Source organism: Chrysochloris asiatica, unplaced genomic scaffold (genome assembly GCF_000296735.1).
Source record: "Chrysochloris asiatica unplaced genomic scaffold, ChrAsi1.0 scaffold00094, whole genome shotgun sequence".
NCBI classification, from domain to species: Eukaryota; Metazoa; Chordata; class Mammalia; order Afrosoricida; family Chrysochloridae; genus Chrysochloris; species Chrysochloris asiatica.
The window spans coordinates 8,228,549-8,246,415 of NW_006408612.1; positions in this window are offsets into that span (position 1 = coordinate 8,228,549).

Below are 17,867 nucleotides of genomic sequence, written 5' to 3' on the forward strand. Positions count from 1 at the left end.
AGAGGAGTAGTTTCATTTGTTGTTAAGTGCTATCGAGTGAGTCGGTTCTGACCCATAGTGACCCTGCATAGGGTTTCTGAGGAGCAGCTGGTGGGTTTGAACCACTGACCTTGTGGTTCAAACTGACCTTGCAGTCCAGCACATTATCCTGTAGTGCCACACCAGGACTCCAGAGCAGGGATTATGTAGTTGGAAAATGATGCTGGGGTTTGTCTGATAGACTTTTTAATATTGATGATGTCTTCATTGCAAATAGTTTTTCAACAAAATAAATGGTGATTATGCACTTGGATCTTACCAGATGGATTATACATTTATCAAACCAGCTCTATATCATCAGCCAAAACAAGACCGGGGCAAAATGTGGGACATATCATTAATTGCGCATATTCAAGTTAAGCATGAAACTGAAAATAAGTCCACAAGAGCTAAAATATGGCCTTGAGTATATTCGCCCTGAAGTTAGAGATGACTTCAAGAACATATCTGAGTATGAAGGCAGCAATATGGCGGACTAGGCAGTAACACTAGACAGATCTTCTACAACAGAGATAAGAGAAACCAAATGAAACAGATATAGAACCCTGAGCTTCAGAATGAAAGGACAGAGAAGTGGACTGAATGCTCACTAGGAAAGAAAGTTGAACAGATGTGGTTAAAAAAGAGACAAGCTCTTATAAACTTATGCCAACTGACCATATGCTTCTGTGAGATGCTTCAGACACAAGACAGCATACTAGTATTGTAGAAACATACTGGTGACTCATGGAGATAATGGTGCAAAATTTTTTCTTGTTCTTCACACTGTCCTGGTGACGAGAGGCATGGCTGCCCCCCATTCACATATGTCTGCAGTGAAGTTCCCGCTCTCCTGGTGGTTGGAGTGTCATGGAGGTGAGTACTGCATTTGCAAGTCCTATCAAAGAGTGGGGAGCTATTGACACCAACCCTACTACTTGAATTCAGGTGAGCCCTGCTCCAAACCCATCCTGGAGTAGCCCTAACTCGGAGACAAAGCTGAACAGACCCTTGTGCGGTTGAAAAAAGGAGATAGGTGATCTGTGCTGTCTGGTCAAGTGTGGCACAACCATCTTAAAGTTTTTCAGGTGGCTGTGAAGGCAAGCCGGCAGCTGGTGGCACAAAGGAATACTTCTTGTTGGTGAAGAGAAAGGTGTGAATTTTTTTCTTGTATTCCACGTTATCCTACTGACCAGAGTTGTAGTCTGCCCCCACTCTGGTACACTCCCAGCAAAACTCCTGCTCTCTGGGTGGTCAGAGGATCATCAAAGAGAATGGGGAACTAGCAACATCAACCCTGGCACCTGAAATCAGGTGCAGCCTATTCCAGAACGGGTTCTGGCCCTCCCTGGACTAGCAGGACCTTCCTTTTACCCTCAGCTGCCCTCTGGGACAAAGAAAGATCCTCATTTCCGAGCTGCTTTGACATCTGCACAAACTCCATCTGGATTGGGTGCCCAGCACAGATAATACCTAGCCCTGCAGGAACTCCACATAGGGACAGAGGGCCATTATCTCGTCCCTTAAGAGGTCCTTGGTGAGGAGACGCCAGAATTTTCTCTTCTCTGGGTCTGGCACCTGCCCTGGTTTTTTTCTTTTCATTGGTTTTGCTTATTTATTCTTTCTTTATCTTATTCCTCTCTTTACCTACCTCTCAAACATGATGGCAAAATTAGAATGTTTCCAGATAAACAGAAATGAAGGGAATTTGTAATAACCTAACCAACTTTACAAAAATACTAAATGGTGGTGTTTTTTGGACTGAGAATCAACAATAGTAGACAACAGCCTGAGATTAGTATCCATGACAACACCACCTAGACTCATTCCAGATTTACAAATATTGGAAGTAAAAAACAAAACAAAAACCCTACAAAACTGAAAATAAGGAACCAAAGGTATTATAGGTAATGTTGTTGGTAAGTGTGGTCGACTTGGTCCCAACTCATAGCAACTCTGTAGAGAGTTTCTGAAGAATGGCTGATGGGTTTGAACCTGTGACCTGGTTGTCCAGTGCCATACCAGGTCTTCACACCCTCGCTAGCATTTGTTATTTTCTGTTATTATTTTTTTTTTAACTTTGCTATTAATACTGGCATGAGATGATATCTTATTGTAGTTTTGATTTGCATCTATATTGATAGTATAAATATAAAATGGTACAATTACTGTGAAAAACAGGATGGCGCTGCCTAAAAAAGTTAGAAATAGTAATACTTTATGACCAAGCAATCTCTCTACTTGGTATATATCCACAAGAAGTAAGAGTCATGACATGAGTAAATATATGCATACTGACATTCACAACAGAAAAAAGATGGAGACAACCTAGATACCTATCAATGGAAGAATGAATAAACAAACTTTGGTACATATACCCAGTGGAATACCATGCAATGTTGAAGAATAACGATGAATCTGTGAAACACCTCATAACATAGATGAATCTGGAGGGCATCACGCTGAGTGAAATTAGTCAATCACAAAAGGACAAACATTGTATGAGACCATTATTGTAAAAACTCAAGAAAAGATTTTCATGCTAACAGAAATGTTCTCTGATGATTACTAGGGATGGGAGGGAAGGGTAGAGGATAGATGCATTTTGCAAAGTGTCCTCTGGAAATAAATCATCCCCAGTTGAAAACCATTGCTCTAAAACTATCTTGATTTGGTGTTCTAACTCTAGATATTTGCACATTTCATTATAATACTTTGTCTTCTTGAGCTGTCCTTTGAAATTTTCTGTTCAGCTCTTTTACTTCATTTCTTCTATCATATTTAGTTACTGTACTTTCAAGAAAAAGTTTCAGTCTCTTTTGACGTATATTTAGGTATTTTCTTTCTTTCCTGTCTTTTAACTGCCTTTCAGTTGTTATAACGACCTAATCAATGATGATGTTGTCCCATAACTCCTTTGGTCATTAGTATACAGTGCCTCAAATCTTTACTTTTCTTTTTTTTTTTTTTTAAACTTTTTATTGCAAATTAAGTGAACATTTACAAGCAAGATCGTTAGTTTTACATTCAACAAATCAAACACTTTGTTTCATCTAAATGATTACAATCCCCTCCATACAACAACAGTTATTCCGCTTTCTGCCTGTGGTTCCTATTTCCATTGCAGCCTCCTTCCCATCCCTTCTCAACTTTATCCTTAGATCAATGTTGCCCTTTTAATTTTGAATGATTGACCATTCCATGGTAAATTTAGCTGATGAATGCTAAGTTTTTTGTTGTTTTGAATGTGTTGTTTGTGGTTAGCATTGAATTGGTTCTGACTCATAGCTAGTCTATGTTCAACAGAACAAAACAGCTGCCAGGTCCTGAACCAACCTCACAATTGTTAGTGACTTTGTTGCAGCCACTATGTCAATTCATTTTCCTCATTTTTACTGACCTTAGTTTTGATGTGGTGCTGCAGGGTAATGTGCTGGGTCGCAAGGTCAGTTTGAACCGCAAAATTGGAGGTTCAAACCCACCAGCTGCTCCTTGGAAGCCCTATATACGGTCGCTGTGGGTATATAGCTCGACAGCACTTAACAACAACAACAACTACTTTACCAAACATGATGTTCTTCTCCAGGGACTTGACCCTTCTGATACTATTTCCAGTGTAGGAAAGATTAAGTCTTGTCATCCTCCCTTCTTAGGAGCATTCTGTCTATACTTCTTTTAAGACAGATTTGTTTGTTCTTCTGGCAGTCTATGGTACTTTCAATATTCTTCTCCAACACCAGAACTCAAATGCATCAGTTCTTCTGCGGTCTTCCTTATTCATTGTCCAACTTTCACACATATCTGAGGCAATAGAAAATACCATGCGTCAAGGGCACCTTAGTCCTCGAGGCAATATCTTTGGTTTTGAACACTTTAAAAACGTCTTTTGCAGAAGATCTTCCCAATGTAATATGTCATTTGAGTTCTTAACTGCTGTTTCCATGAGTTTTGAGTGTGGGCCCAAGTAAAATGAAATCCTTGATCACTTTAATATTTTCTCTTTTTATCATGGTTTTGTTTACTGGTACAGTTGTGAGGATTTTTTCTTTCTTTCTATTGATGTGTAATCCATGTTGAAGGCTGCAATCTTTGATTTTCATCATCAGTAATGGCTTTAAATTCTTTTCACTTCTAGCAAGCAAGTCTGTGTCATTTGCATATCACAGATTGTTGATGAATCTTCCTCCATTCCTGATACCAAGGTCTCCTTGATATAGCCTCGCTTCTCAGACTATTTATTCAGGATACAGATTGACTTATCTGTTTTATGGTGAATCTGTTTTATACCTCTGCCATACACCTTTTCTGATTTTAAATCACACAGTTCTATTTGGATGACAGAATCAGCTAGTTTCCAATAAAAGTGTGACTATAATAATAAGTTATTTCAAATGTCTGATGCAAAGTTGGATATTTCTGGAGCTAACAGTTTAGAAAAAGAGTCAGAAAACAGAACTGCTGGACTTTTGTGCTTAGACCTGAACTCCTCAATCAGGTTAGAGCTATGGACTATAGAAGACAGATGACTTTATAATGGAAGAGAGATGATCTTTTCTAAGAGAGTTGCTGTTAGGTGCTGTCAAGGAGACGCCACCTCATAGACATTCCATACACAACAGAACAAAACACGGCTCAGTCCTGCACCAGTTGGTATGTTTAAACCCAATGTTGCAACCACTGTGTTAATTCATGTCACTTGATCAGACGGGGTCTTCTTCATTTCTTTTGATGTTCTACTTGACCAAACATGATGCCTTTCTTGATATCAAGTTCAGAGCACATGAGACCAACTCTATCCTTACTTCTAAGGGATGCTCTGGCTGTACTTCTTCCAAGACAGATTTGTTTGCTCTTCTGGCAGTCCATGGAACTTTCAATACCCTTCTCCAACATCATAATTCAAATGCATCAATTTTTCTCTGATCTTCCTTATTCATTTTGCAACTTTCACATGCATATGAGGCAATTGAAAATACTGTGGTTTGGGTCAGGTATATCTTCATCCTCAAATGACTCAATGGCACATAACAACAATAACAAACATCTTTGCTCTTTAGCATTTTAAAAAGGTCTTTTGCAGTAGATTGGCCTACTGCAGTACATCATTTGATTTCTTGACTGCTACTTTTATGAGCACTGAGTGTGGATCCAAGTAAAATAAAATCCTGGAAAACTTCAGTATATTCTGTTTTTATGATGTTTATTGATCCAGTTGTGAGGATTTTAATTTCCTTGCATCTGCATATCACAGGTTGTTAAAGACTCTTCCTCCATCCTGATACTACATTTCCTTCATATAATCCAGTTTCTTGGATTATTTGCTCAACATACAGATTGAATAAGTATGGTGATAGAATACCACCCTGGCATGTACCTTTCCTGATTTTTAACCATTAAGCATGCCCTTATTCTGTTGTAACAACTGCCTCTTGGTCTATGTACAAGTTCTGCTTGAGCACAGTCAAGTGTTCTGGAATTCCCATTCGTCACAATGTTTACTATGATCCACACAGTTGAATGCCTTTGCATAGTTGATAGAACAGAAGTAAACATCTTTCTAGGGAGAAAGATGAAGCTTTTTGCTCCTGCAAAGATTTAAAGCCTTGGAAACTTGATACAGAGTCTCTATGAGTCTGAACTGACTCAATGGCACTTAACAACAATAACAAACATGTTTTGTGTCGTCTCTGCTTTCAGTCAAGATCCACCTAACGTCAGAAATAATAATAATATCTCTCAGTCCACCTCTCTGTCTTATCCTCTGATGCTCAGAGTTCCAGGATCACCACCTGTATCTGTTCCGCTCAGTCTCCCAGGGCTTTGTTGCAGAGGGTCTGCTCAGCTCATCTATTTGCTCTGTCATCTTGCCCCCAACTCCCAGAAATACAATAGGATTTGCTACAAAGAAACTATGCTTGTGATACGACTATGACTGTTGTTGTTAAGTGCCGTTGAGACATTTCTGACCCATAATAACCCTGTACATTGAGAAGCTGCTGGTAGGCTTGAATGCAGGCCTTTTGGTTCATGCTGAATTTGTGGTCCAACATATCATCCTGTAGTGCGACATCAGAACTATGACTAGTCAAACTAAATCCGAAAACTCAAAAATCAATTTACATGGGGGTGGTGGGTTGGGGTGGGAAACAAACCCTTTAAATAATAATGATCTTCCCCCACCCTTCCTCCCTAGAACTGAAAGTGCAGGAAGCACAGATTTACCAGAAGACTTAGTAACACAATGTCCTGAAGTGTTCAACTACTAAAGCTATTTTTAAGAGTGGCAAGGTCGAAGTTGTTACTAACTGATGATAATTTATTTACTACTCCAAAGTAGTTATGGAGTACAGGTGTGGCACTGCTTGTTAATGCACTTGACTCTGTGGTCCAAGTTCACTAGCCACTCCTTGAAAACCCTATACAGGGTTGCTACTTGTCGGAACTGACTTGATGACACTTAACAACAACAACAGCAAAGTAGTTATGAGGGCAATAAAAATTCAATGGTAGAATTCTCACCTTTCATAAAGGAGAACTTGGGTCCTGAGTTCAAATTCTGACTGATGAACTTCAAGTGCAGCTAATACCTGTCTATCACTAGAAGTTTGCATGCCAATATAGTATTAAACGTATTGCATTAGGCAAATCTGCTGCACAGGACCACTTCAAAGTGTTGAAGAGCAAAGATGTCAGCTTGAGGACTAAGGTGCACCTGACCCAAGCTATTGTAGTTTCAATAACCTCATATGCATGCAAAAGCTGTACAGTGAATAAGGAAGACCATAGAAGAATTGATGCATTTGAGTTATGGTGTTGGAGAAGAATATTAAAAGTACCATGGACTGTCAGAAGAACAAACAAATCTGTATTGGAAGAAGTACAGCTAGAATGCTCCTTAGAAGTAAAGATGGCCAGACTTTGTCTCTCACACTTTGAACATTATCAGAAGGGACCAGTCCCTGGAGAAGGACATTATGTATGGTAATGTGGGGGAACAGTGAAGAAGAGGGAGACCCCAATGAGATGGAGTAACACCGTGGCAGCAACAATTGGCTCAAACTTAGCAGCAATTGTGAGGATGATGCAGGACTTGGCGATATTTTGTTCTGTTGTACAAAAGTCGCTATGGGTCTGAACTGATTCGATGGCACCTAACAACAACAATAATGCTAAGCAGGTTTCTGTGGAGCTCTGAGATTAAGAAAGAATAGATAGAAAGGTGCGATGATCCAAAAGTCGGCCAGTGAAAGTCCTATGGATCACAATGGGAGTGATGTGTGACCGGGCAGCATATCGTACCATTGTGCCTGGTGTCACCATGAATCTGGGACATGGCAGTAACAGTAACAGGACTAGTTGGTGGTTTGTGTCCTAGTCCCAAACTAATGGAAGATGTGTCTACCAGGGTCTGCTTAAAGTAGATGTTCCTGGAATGAATGAATGAATGAGGGAGCATTTGTCTGGAAACACAGAATGGAGACGCATACATTAAAGGAGGAATGAATATTACAGTTTCCTTTCATCCAGTCAAGATATACCTTTAGTGAAATTGTGCCTGCCAGGATTTATTTGCTCTAGGACAATTGTTAAGTGGTCATTTTGAAAGGTAGGTTATATTTCTTTGGGGAATACAATCTTTTAGGATATTTCACCCATGAGGTGTTGCAGAGCAGGAGCACATTCTCTTAGATTCCGCCAGAATCTTCTGTCCAGTGTGAGGCCAGAACAAGATACATCTCTAAGCCTCATTTGATGGATTGAGAACTGGGGCCCCCACAGGGCATGCACGTCCCCTGTCTCTGATGCCGTTCTGACCAGGATGATCAAGAATGGGGTTCAGCTCTTTCAGTTCAGCTTAAACAAAGCAAAATATGCGAACATTACTGTTTGCTCTTTATGAGTGGTTATTCTGGCTGTATTTGCTTGTGACCAAGCTCAGACAAACTGGTCCATGAAGCTCACCAGTGGCGTTTTCACCACCAGCTGGACTGCTAGGTGGTCTGAGGGAGTAAACTGGCTGATATAAACATCGTATTGATTGTTGATATCGTTGACCCAGCCATTTATTTTAAATACAAAGTGATAGCTTGTGTGTGCTCACAAGTTTGCAGGAACAAAATGTTAGACAAGCACAACTGTTAGGAGTAGAAACAGGTTAACCTGGAATGAATGAAACTTAGGTTTCAGGGTCTCACACTTTACAGACCTTTCCCATTGGGAGGGGCCTAGAATATGTTCTTAAGATCATACCTTTTTGAAAAAATTCCAAGTTAGGCATTTTTGTATTACTTTCTTGAAAAGAACTCACACACACATATCATTCCAATTGTATTCCAATTGTATACCATGAAAACCTAGATCTTCCCATGATTGTGGCTGATGATTCTTTTAAATTTTGATTGCCTAAAGAAAATATATAAAAATAGCCTTTGTGTCAGATATGACTAATTTTGTCCTGATTTCCATTTCCCTTCTTCCCTTTTAGTAATGGAGTCCTGGTGTAATGCTGTTGGATAACCAAAATGTTAGTGGTTCAATCCCACCAGCTGCTTCTTGGAAACCCCTCTATAGGGTAGCTGCGAACTGGAACTGACTCGATGACAACTCTTGGTAACAGAGCTCCCTAAGTTTTATGTGGGTGTACTTCCCAGTTTCCCTTGCAGCTGGGTGTGACCACATGGCTACATGTAGGCAAATAGGCTGTGAGCAGACTCTAGGTCTGAGAGACTAAGCTGTTTTCCTAAACTTCCATTTTCCTTCTCCCCACTGGCTGAGAAACGGTTGTGCAGGGAAGCCACGTTTTAGGGTGGTAGCACTGACTCGTAGGTATGAGAGAAATTAATTTATTCAACTTTTGAGTTCCAGCAGATTAGACTGCACCCAAATTATTTCACTCTGCTCTTTCCTGTCAAAGAAAACGAAAATCCAACACAGCAAAGATTTATCTTCATACTTACTCCTGATCCTACTGAACAAAGCTGAGTTTGTCTAAACAAGAAAAGTTTTAGAAATATCCTTATACTAGTGTATTCCAATGGACTCCTGGTGTGGCACTGTAGGGTAAGCACTGGCTGTGAACCACAAGGTCGGTGGTTCAAACCTACCAGCTACTTCTTGGAAACCCTGTACATGGTTGCTCTAAGTTGGAATCAACTCAATGGTTCTTAACAACAGCAACAACAATATATCCCCTTGGAGTCCTGATGTGGCATTGTAGGTTAAGCACTGGACCATAAGGCCAGTTTCAAGCACAAGGTTGGCAGTTCAAACTCACCAGCCGCTCCTCAAAATCCTATATAGAGTTGCTCGGAGTCGGAACCAACTCAATGGCACTTAAAAGCAACCACAATGAGTTGGAATAGACTGGGTTTGTTTATTTTTGTGTTACTTCTAAACATTATTTCAGAAGTGATCTGACAAACCGGATAATAGTGTGAACTTAATGGAATTCTGGTGTGGTACTGTGGGTTAATGCGCTGGGTCAAGGTTGGTTTGAACTGCAATATCGGTGGTTCAAGTTTTACCAGCCACTCCTCAGAAACCCTGTACAGGGTAGCTATGAGTCACAGCTGACTCGACAGCACTTAACAATGACAACAACATTGGTTTGTTGTGCGCATTAAAGGTAATTTACAGAAAGTACTTAGCATCTGCCTGGCACATGTTGTTGTCAAGTCAGTTCTGACTCATAGAGATCCTGTATAGGGTTTCCAAGGAGCAGCTAGTGAGCTTGAACCACTAACAACCTATGGTTCAAATCAACCTTGAAGTCCAGTTCATTAACCTGCAGTGCCACACCAGGACTACCTGGCATGTAGTCAGCATGAATAAGTAACTCACAAAGTTACTAAGTGCTCAATAATGTTGTTGCTATGTGCCATCAAGTTGGTACCGACTCATAGCACCCCTATGCACAATAGAACGAAACAAACTCTGATCCTGGGCCAACCTCACAATTGTTGCCATGCTTAAGCTCATTGATGCTGCCACTTTGTCAATACATCTCTCTGGGGGCCTTCCTCTTTTTCTCTGTTGCTCCACCTTACCAAACATGATATCCTTCTCCAGTAACTGGTCCCTGCTGACAATATGTCCGAAGTATGAGAGATAAAATTTGGCCATCCTGGCCTCCAAGGAGCACTCTGGCTGCATTTCTTCCAACACAGATCTGTTTGTTCTTTTGGCAGCCCATGGCACTTTCAATATTCTCCTCCAACACCATAACTCAAAAGCATCAATTCTTCCACGGTCTTCCTTATTCACTGACCAGCTTTTGTATGCATATGAGGTTATTGAAAATACCATGGCTTGGATCAGGCGCACCTTAGTTCTCAAGCTAACATCTTTGCTTTTTGACACTTTAAAAAGGTCTTGTGCAGCAGATTTGCCTAATGCAATATGTTGTTTGATTTCTTGACTGCTGCTTCCATGAGAGTTGATAGTTGATCCAAGAAGAATGAAATCCTTGACAACCTCAATCTTTTTTCCGTTGATAAGAATGTTGTTTATTGGTCTAGTGGTGAGGATTTTTGTTTTCATTTTTGTTTGCACTGAGATGCAATCCATATAGAAGGCTGTGCTCTTTGATCATCAGTAAGTATTTTAAGCCCTCTTCACTTTCAGCAAGCAAGGTTGTATCATCTGCATATTGCAGGTTATTACTGAGTCTTCCTCCAATCCCGATGCCATGTTTTTCTTCATAGAACCCAGCTTCTCGGATTATTTGCTCAGCATACAGGTTAAATAAGTATGGTGAAAGAATACAATCCTGTCACACACCTTTCTTAATTTTAAACCATCCAGCGTTCCCATGTTCTATTCGAGTAACTGCTTCTTGGTCCAGGTACAGATTCCTCATGAACACAATTAAGTGTTCTGGAATACTCATACTTCACAATGTTGTCCATAGGTTGTCATGATCCATACAATTGAAAGCCTTTGCATAGTCAGTAAAGCAGAGGTAAACATCTTTCTGGTATTCTCTGATTTCAGCCAAGATCCATTGGACATCAGCAATGATATACCTCGTTCTACATCCTCTTCTGAATCTGGCTTGAACCTCTGGAAGTTCTCTGTCCATGCATGCTTGCAGTTGCTTCTGTATTATCGTTAGTAAAACTTTACTCATGGGTTATCAAAGAGATTGTCCAATGATTTCCACATTCTGTTGGGTCACCTCTCTTTGGAATGGGCACAAATACGGATCTTTTCCAATCAGTTTGCTCAATAGTTGTCTTCCAAATTTCTTGGCAGAGATGAGTGAGTGCCTCTTGTGCAGCCTCACTTTCTAGAAAGATTTCAATTTTTATTTCATCAAATCCTGGTGCCTTGTTCTTTGCCAATTCCTTCAATGCACCTTGTTGTTGTTGTTGTTGTTGTTAAGTGAAGTTGAGTTGACTCCGACCCATAGCAACCCTGTATAGGGTTTCCAAGGAGAAGCTGGTGAGCTTGAACTACCAACCTTGCAGTTCAAATGGCTTTGCAGTCTGGCGTATTAACCCACAGCGCCACACCTTGTTGTTGTTGTTGTTAAGTGCAGTTGACTCAGTTCCGACCCATAGCAACCCTGTATAGGATTTCTGAGGAGCAGTTGGTGAGCTTGAACCGCTGACCTTGCAGTTTAAACGGTTTTGCAGTCTGGTGCATTAACTCACAGTGCCATACCTTGTTGTTGTTGTTAAGTGCCGTGGAGTCGGTTCAGACTCTTAGCCACCCTGTACAGGGTTTCCAAGGCTGTAAATCTTTACGGGAGCAGAAAGCCTCATCTTTCTCCCGCGGAACAGCTGGTGGTTTCAAACTGCTGACCTTGCAGTTTGCAGCCCGATTCGTAACCACTATGCTACCAGAGCTCCTTACACCTTGTTGTTAGGTGCCCTCAAATCAGTTCTGACTCATAGTGTCACCGTCCTTCTTTGTCCTTCTCACAATCATTTTTATGTTTGAGCCATTGTTTTAGCCACTCTGTCATTCCATCTTGTTGAGAGTCTTCCTCTTTTTCATTGACTGTTTTACCAAGAATAATGTCCTCCAGGTTCGTACCTCCTGATAACATATCCAAAGTATGTGAGATGAAGCTGTATTTTGTTAAAAATAGATTTATTTATTTTTCTGGCTGTTTATGGTACTTTTAGTATTCTTTGCCAACACCATAATTCAAATGCATCAATTCTTCTACAATCTTCCTTATTTAATGTCCAACATTCACATGCACAGCTATTGTTCTTAAGTGACATCAAGTCTGTTCTGACAGTTCTGACTCATGGTGAGCCTGTACAGGATTTCCAAGGAGCAACTGGTGGGTTTGAACCGCTACAGTGCCACACCAGGATTCCTTCTGAAAATATCATGGCTTGGGTTAGGTGTACATTAATCCTCAAGGTGATATTTTTCCTTAAGAACCCTTTAAAGAGGTGTTTTTTGTTTTTTTTTCTTTCCCCAGCAGATTTGCCCAAAGCAATATGTTGTTTGATTTTTTTGACTGCTGCTTCCATGGGTTTTAATTGCAGATCTAAATAAAATGAAATCCTTGATGACTTCAGTATATTTTTTTTTATTATGATGTTATTTATTGGTCCAGTTGTGAGGATTTTCATTTTCTTTATGCTGAGTTGTAATTCATATTACAACACTAATTGCTTCAAATCCTCTTCACTTTCAGTAAGCAAGAGTGTGTCATCTGCATATTGCAGGTTACTAATGAGTCTTCCTCTAACACTGATGCCTTGCTCTTTATATAGTCCATCTTCTTGGGTTACTTGCTCAGCATACAGAGTAAATAAATGTAGTGAAAAGATCCAACCCTACTGTACAGCTTTCCTGAATCTGAATCATCAGTGTCCTCTTGTTCTGTTTAAACAACAGTTAACACATGAGCACAATTGTTCTGAAACTCCCCTTCTTTACAATGTTATCCATATAATGTTATTCAATAAATGATAGGTTTTTACTATAAGTGACAAGGTACCATTAATAATGATAATGTATATTAATTATGTTTGAAATAGTTAATGTCTACACCAGTACTAAGTATTAATATTGTAGTCAAGCCTTTTCTGAAAAATTCTAAGCACTTAACTATTAGTGGATGTTGTTGTTGTTGTTAAGTGCTGTGGAGTCGGTTTTGACCCATAGTGACCCTGTATAGGGTTTCCAGGGAGTGACTGGTGAGCTTGAACTGCCGACCTTGTGGTTCAAACTGACCTTGAAGTCCAGTGCATTAATCCACAGAGCCACACCAGTACTCCTATTGGCAGATAGGACATATAGAAAGTCCACACAGGGCATAGTTAAAAGACAGAAACCTAGAGTTTCGTAGATTTAAATGGTGGTGGCTGCTCAGCTCAAGATTCCCTAGTGATCCTATCTGTCATTTCCTCCTCAGACCCTGGTTACATCTGATTGGTTCAAAGGTTGAGATTCTAAACCTGAGAGATTCAGAGTTGGGAGATGTGAGTCTGAATCTCTAATGGGAAGGCCTCTGACAGATATTGCTCCCTTTAGGATCACTCTTTAGCTCTCTTCCTCTCTTTCCAAGAACTACCCTACCCCAGTAGCCGTCCCTTAACTTCCTGGTTGACTTGCACTAGCTAGAATCTGTTTCTTTGGCTTGCCCCTAAATAATCTTGACTGATACTTTTCTCTATTGCTTGCCTACATGTTTCTTCAAGCTGTAGAGGGATAAAATGTAAGTGAGATTATGCTTTTTAATGCCATAGAACAAAACCAGGGAGATAATATAAAACAGAACAGTTTTGAAAACTGCATTCAGCTTCCTTAAAATTATTGTTTTGGCAGGTACAAACAAGGAAAAATATTACAGCCAATTAGAAATGTTTTTCTTATTAAGTTATAAAACTGTTGTTGTTCTTCTTAGGTGCCATCGAGTCAGCACCAACTCATAGCAACCTTATTATACACAGCAGAACTAAACACCGCCCAATCCTGGGCCAACCTCACTACTGTTGCCACACTTGAGTCCATCGATGCTGCCACTTGGCCAATCCATCTCGTTGAGGGTCTTTCTCTTTTTTCTCTGACCCTCCACCTTACAAACATGATGTCCTTCTCCAGTGACTGCTCCCTCCTGACAATATGTCCGAAATATGAGAGATGAAGTTTGGCTATCTTGGTCTCTAAGGAGCACTCTGGCTGCACTTCTTCCAAAATGGATCTACTGGTTCTTTTGGCAGCCCATGGCACTTTCAATATTCTCTTCCAACACCATAACTCAAAAGCATCAATTCTTCTACAGTCTTCCTTATTCACTGTCCAGCTTTCACATGCATATGAGGTTATTGAAAATACCATGGCTTGGGGCAGGCATACCTTAGTCCTCAAGCTGACATCTTTGCTCTTCAACACTTTAAAAACTTACTGGGTCTAAATAGAACCACAGACAAGGTTTTCCAGGAGCGGCTGGTGGGTTTGAACTGCTTACCTTATGGTTAAATCTGATAGTGTGGTTTTATATAGACCCAGCATGTGGAGCTGTGGGTTAACACGCCAGACTGCAAAGCCGTTTGAACTGCAAGGTAGGCAGTTCAAGTCACCAGCTGCTCCTTGGAAACCCTATACTGGGTCACTATGTGTCGGAATCGACTTGATGGCACTTAACAACAACAGTTGTTTGTTGTTATAAGTCAGAACTGGCTCGATGGCCTTTAACAACAAACATAAATATATGCTGTACATAAAAAGAGATACATTTAAAATATGAAATGCACCATGTTTCACAGGCTCTTTAATTAAGACTCCAGTGTAAGGAAATCTTGACCCAATTGTGGCAATGTATTAGTCACCGGAATCACATGCCAACAGTCTCTGAGAGAGAGGAGCTTGGTGAGCGGCTGGCTTGTCTTGTCCTCTAGGGAGTACTTCATTGCTAATGTACCAAATGTGCTAATTATAAGGCAGTTTTTGGTTTAAGGCAATCCCTGAGCACAAACTCTTGAGAATAGTCTATCTACGCAGCTTGTAAAACTGCCATCACATGGGTCAAGAAACATAAACAATTACATAGATAATATATGTGGGGATAGACTATTGTAAAAATAAAATTATATTTACCTTCAGTGCAGTAAAATGGAACACACCCTTCACCCTGGTTGCACTTTATTCCACCTTCATTTTATAGGGATTTTTTTTTTTTCCATAAAGAAATCTCTCTCAACTATAATAAAAACCTCATTGATCTTTTCTTTAGAGACAGTCATAACCAGATCTTTGATGAAATGCTCCATAATGGTTCTAAATGAGGTGTATTGAGCTTTTTTGTCAATTTATTGCAGGAACAGTGGCATTGCCAATATTAAATGTGAGGTAAACAGGTCTTTTGAAAATTATTATTGAAATAGTCTGATCTTTGCCTTTTAAAGTTAAAATTTTGTATTTGGGGGATCCTTTAAACATATAGTCTGAATATTTTCAACACTCTATTATGTAATGGGACTAAAAATGGCATCAGCTGAAAGCCCAGCTAACAAGGGTTGGTACTGTAAGGTACTGTTCGATGCTTCATTCCACTTTTCTTCCTTTCACAGCTTCTCAGACAATAGCCATTCTTTCATTTATTCACTCATTCAATCACTGTTTGATTCATTCAACAAATCAAAAACTAAAGGAAGCATTTGCCCAGGAGTTAGCGCTGACACACAGAGACCTGTGTGTCCGAGCAGCACTGTGCTCCCTCCTGGGATTTTCATACCTTATTTTACAAAGTGCTTGTGGGTAGACTTAAACCACCAACATTTTGGTTAGCAGTTGAGTGTTTAACCATTTATACTTCCTAGGAATTCCATGCATTCAACGAATGTTTGTAAAATGTCTGCTGTGAGCATCAGGTGAGCATACAATGTATGGATAAGCACACCATTACCAAACATCACCATGGAGACATGCCAGTGGTTTCTGAAGGTACATGGCAGAGACCTGATTAAACTGTTTACTCTGGATAATTTGTGCTTTCTCATGGCAGTGAACTACCCTACTGTGAGGAAAAGTATTGTTGTTGTTGTTAAGTACCGTGTAGTTGGTTCTGACTCATAGTGACCCTGCACAGGGTTTCCGAGGCTGTAAATCTTTACGGGAGCAGAATGCCTCATCTTTCTCCCGAGGAACTGCCAGTAGTTTCGAATTGCTGACCTTGAGGTTGGCAGCCCGACTTGTAATCACTACACTACCAGAGATCCTTGTGAGGAAAAATATATGAGATGTTATTTCCCTCAGGTGCCAATATGCCTTGTTTTCAAAAATGGCTTCTTCCAAGATGTGTTGTCCATATGTATTTATTGCACTCCTTGGCCTCCTTTGTGTTGCTGGTAAGAATCACTAATCCTTGTAAATAAATAAATTACCGCTGCTACTCACCCTGGAGAGCATTACAAACGTAGCTTCATGAAAAGCAGTCCTGTTGCAACCCAAGGCCTGAAGTCTGGAGCCCTAAATGGATTTTCGTTTGGGGTTCACATTTGAAGCCCTGTTTTGTTTTCTTTGTTACTAGCATTTTAATTCCTTGGCATGCCTCTGAGTGGTTGCTACAAGTGCCTCTCAAGTTTCAGTGTTACCTGCCCTCTGGGGCCTCACAAAGTGACTTCCATGCTTGGTCTAGAGCCTGTATTTTCTTTTTAAAGTCAGACCATCTCAAGTATATCTTCTATATTTGGTAAAAATCTGTCCAGCTGGTTTGGTATAATGTGGTGACAGAGAAGAACGAACAACAACAACAAAACAAACTTAATTTTAGATTTATGAAACAAAGATGAGGCATGGCAGTATGCTAGAATTTCTGCAAGTTCAAAATGAGTTCAAGTGTGTGGCAACAAGACTCTTTCCTCTTTGATGTGTATTCAGGAATTTAGATGCCATGAATTTCATAACATCAACCCTGTTCAAGTGCTTATTTCAGTGCCCCTCCCCCGCCCCCTACCATATGGAATCTGAGTGGTTTTTGTGAGCGGCCTTGAATACGGACTCATTTTGTCTTCTTGTCTGTCCCCACGTTGGGGTCTGTTCACATGAAAGCTACATTCCGCAGGAGGGGCATCCGGTGCTTCGAAGAAAAATGGCATCTCTGGTCAATTTTGACTGTGTGTGTGAACGCTTTCCCAAAATCTGTTCTGAGAGACTAAGACATCTTTCTTTTATTTTTAAAGCCAAGATTTTGAAGGAAAAGCTAGTTGTCCAGTGACCTACAGGACCATTTCTAGAGATTTTAAAGTTGTGATTACATGTGAAAAGTCTGACCATACTGTGAATTATTAATGACTATTGATGTCCCATCAATCAGGGCTGAGCATATAAGTTAGAGAAAGTCAGGCATCCTAATTGGCACTCTGGAGGGACGGATACTCAGACAGTCCTAGCAGAAACCCTTTTTCCACATGGTACATGGAGTATATTTACCCTCCAGACAGTATTAATTTCACTGAAGCTCTGGACAGCTTGCTGTTCTGCTGCCAGCTTTCAGGAATTGCAGTCTAGAGAAATACAAGTTATCTTTTGCTGTGTAACTCCCCTCCTGATGCATAGTGCTATAAAACAACCATTCATTTGCTCTTGGTGTTGCAATAAGGACTGGGTTCATCACAACAGTTCTTCTACTTGCTTTGCTTGGAATCACCCAGATGGTTACAATTAATTGGTGAGTTGGTTGGGGACTGGGCAGTTGGGGATGGTCTCACTCAGATCTTTGGAACTTCAGCAGGAATGGCTGGAATGTATTGATATTTGGACCTGTCCCCCCGCCAGGGTTGTTGTTATGTGCCGTGGAGTCAGTTCCGACTCATAGCAACCCTGTACAGGGTTTCCGAGGCTGTAAATCTTTATGGGAGCAGAAAGCCTCATCTTTCTCC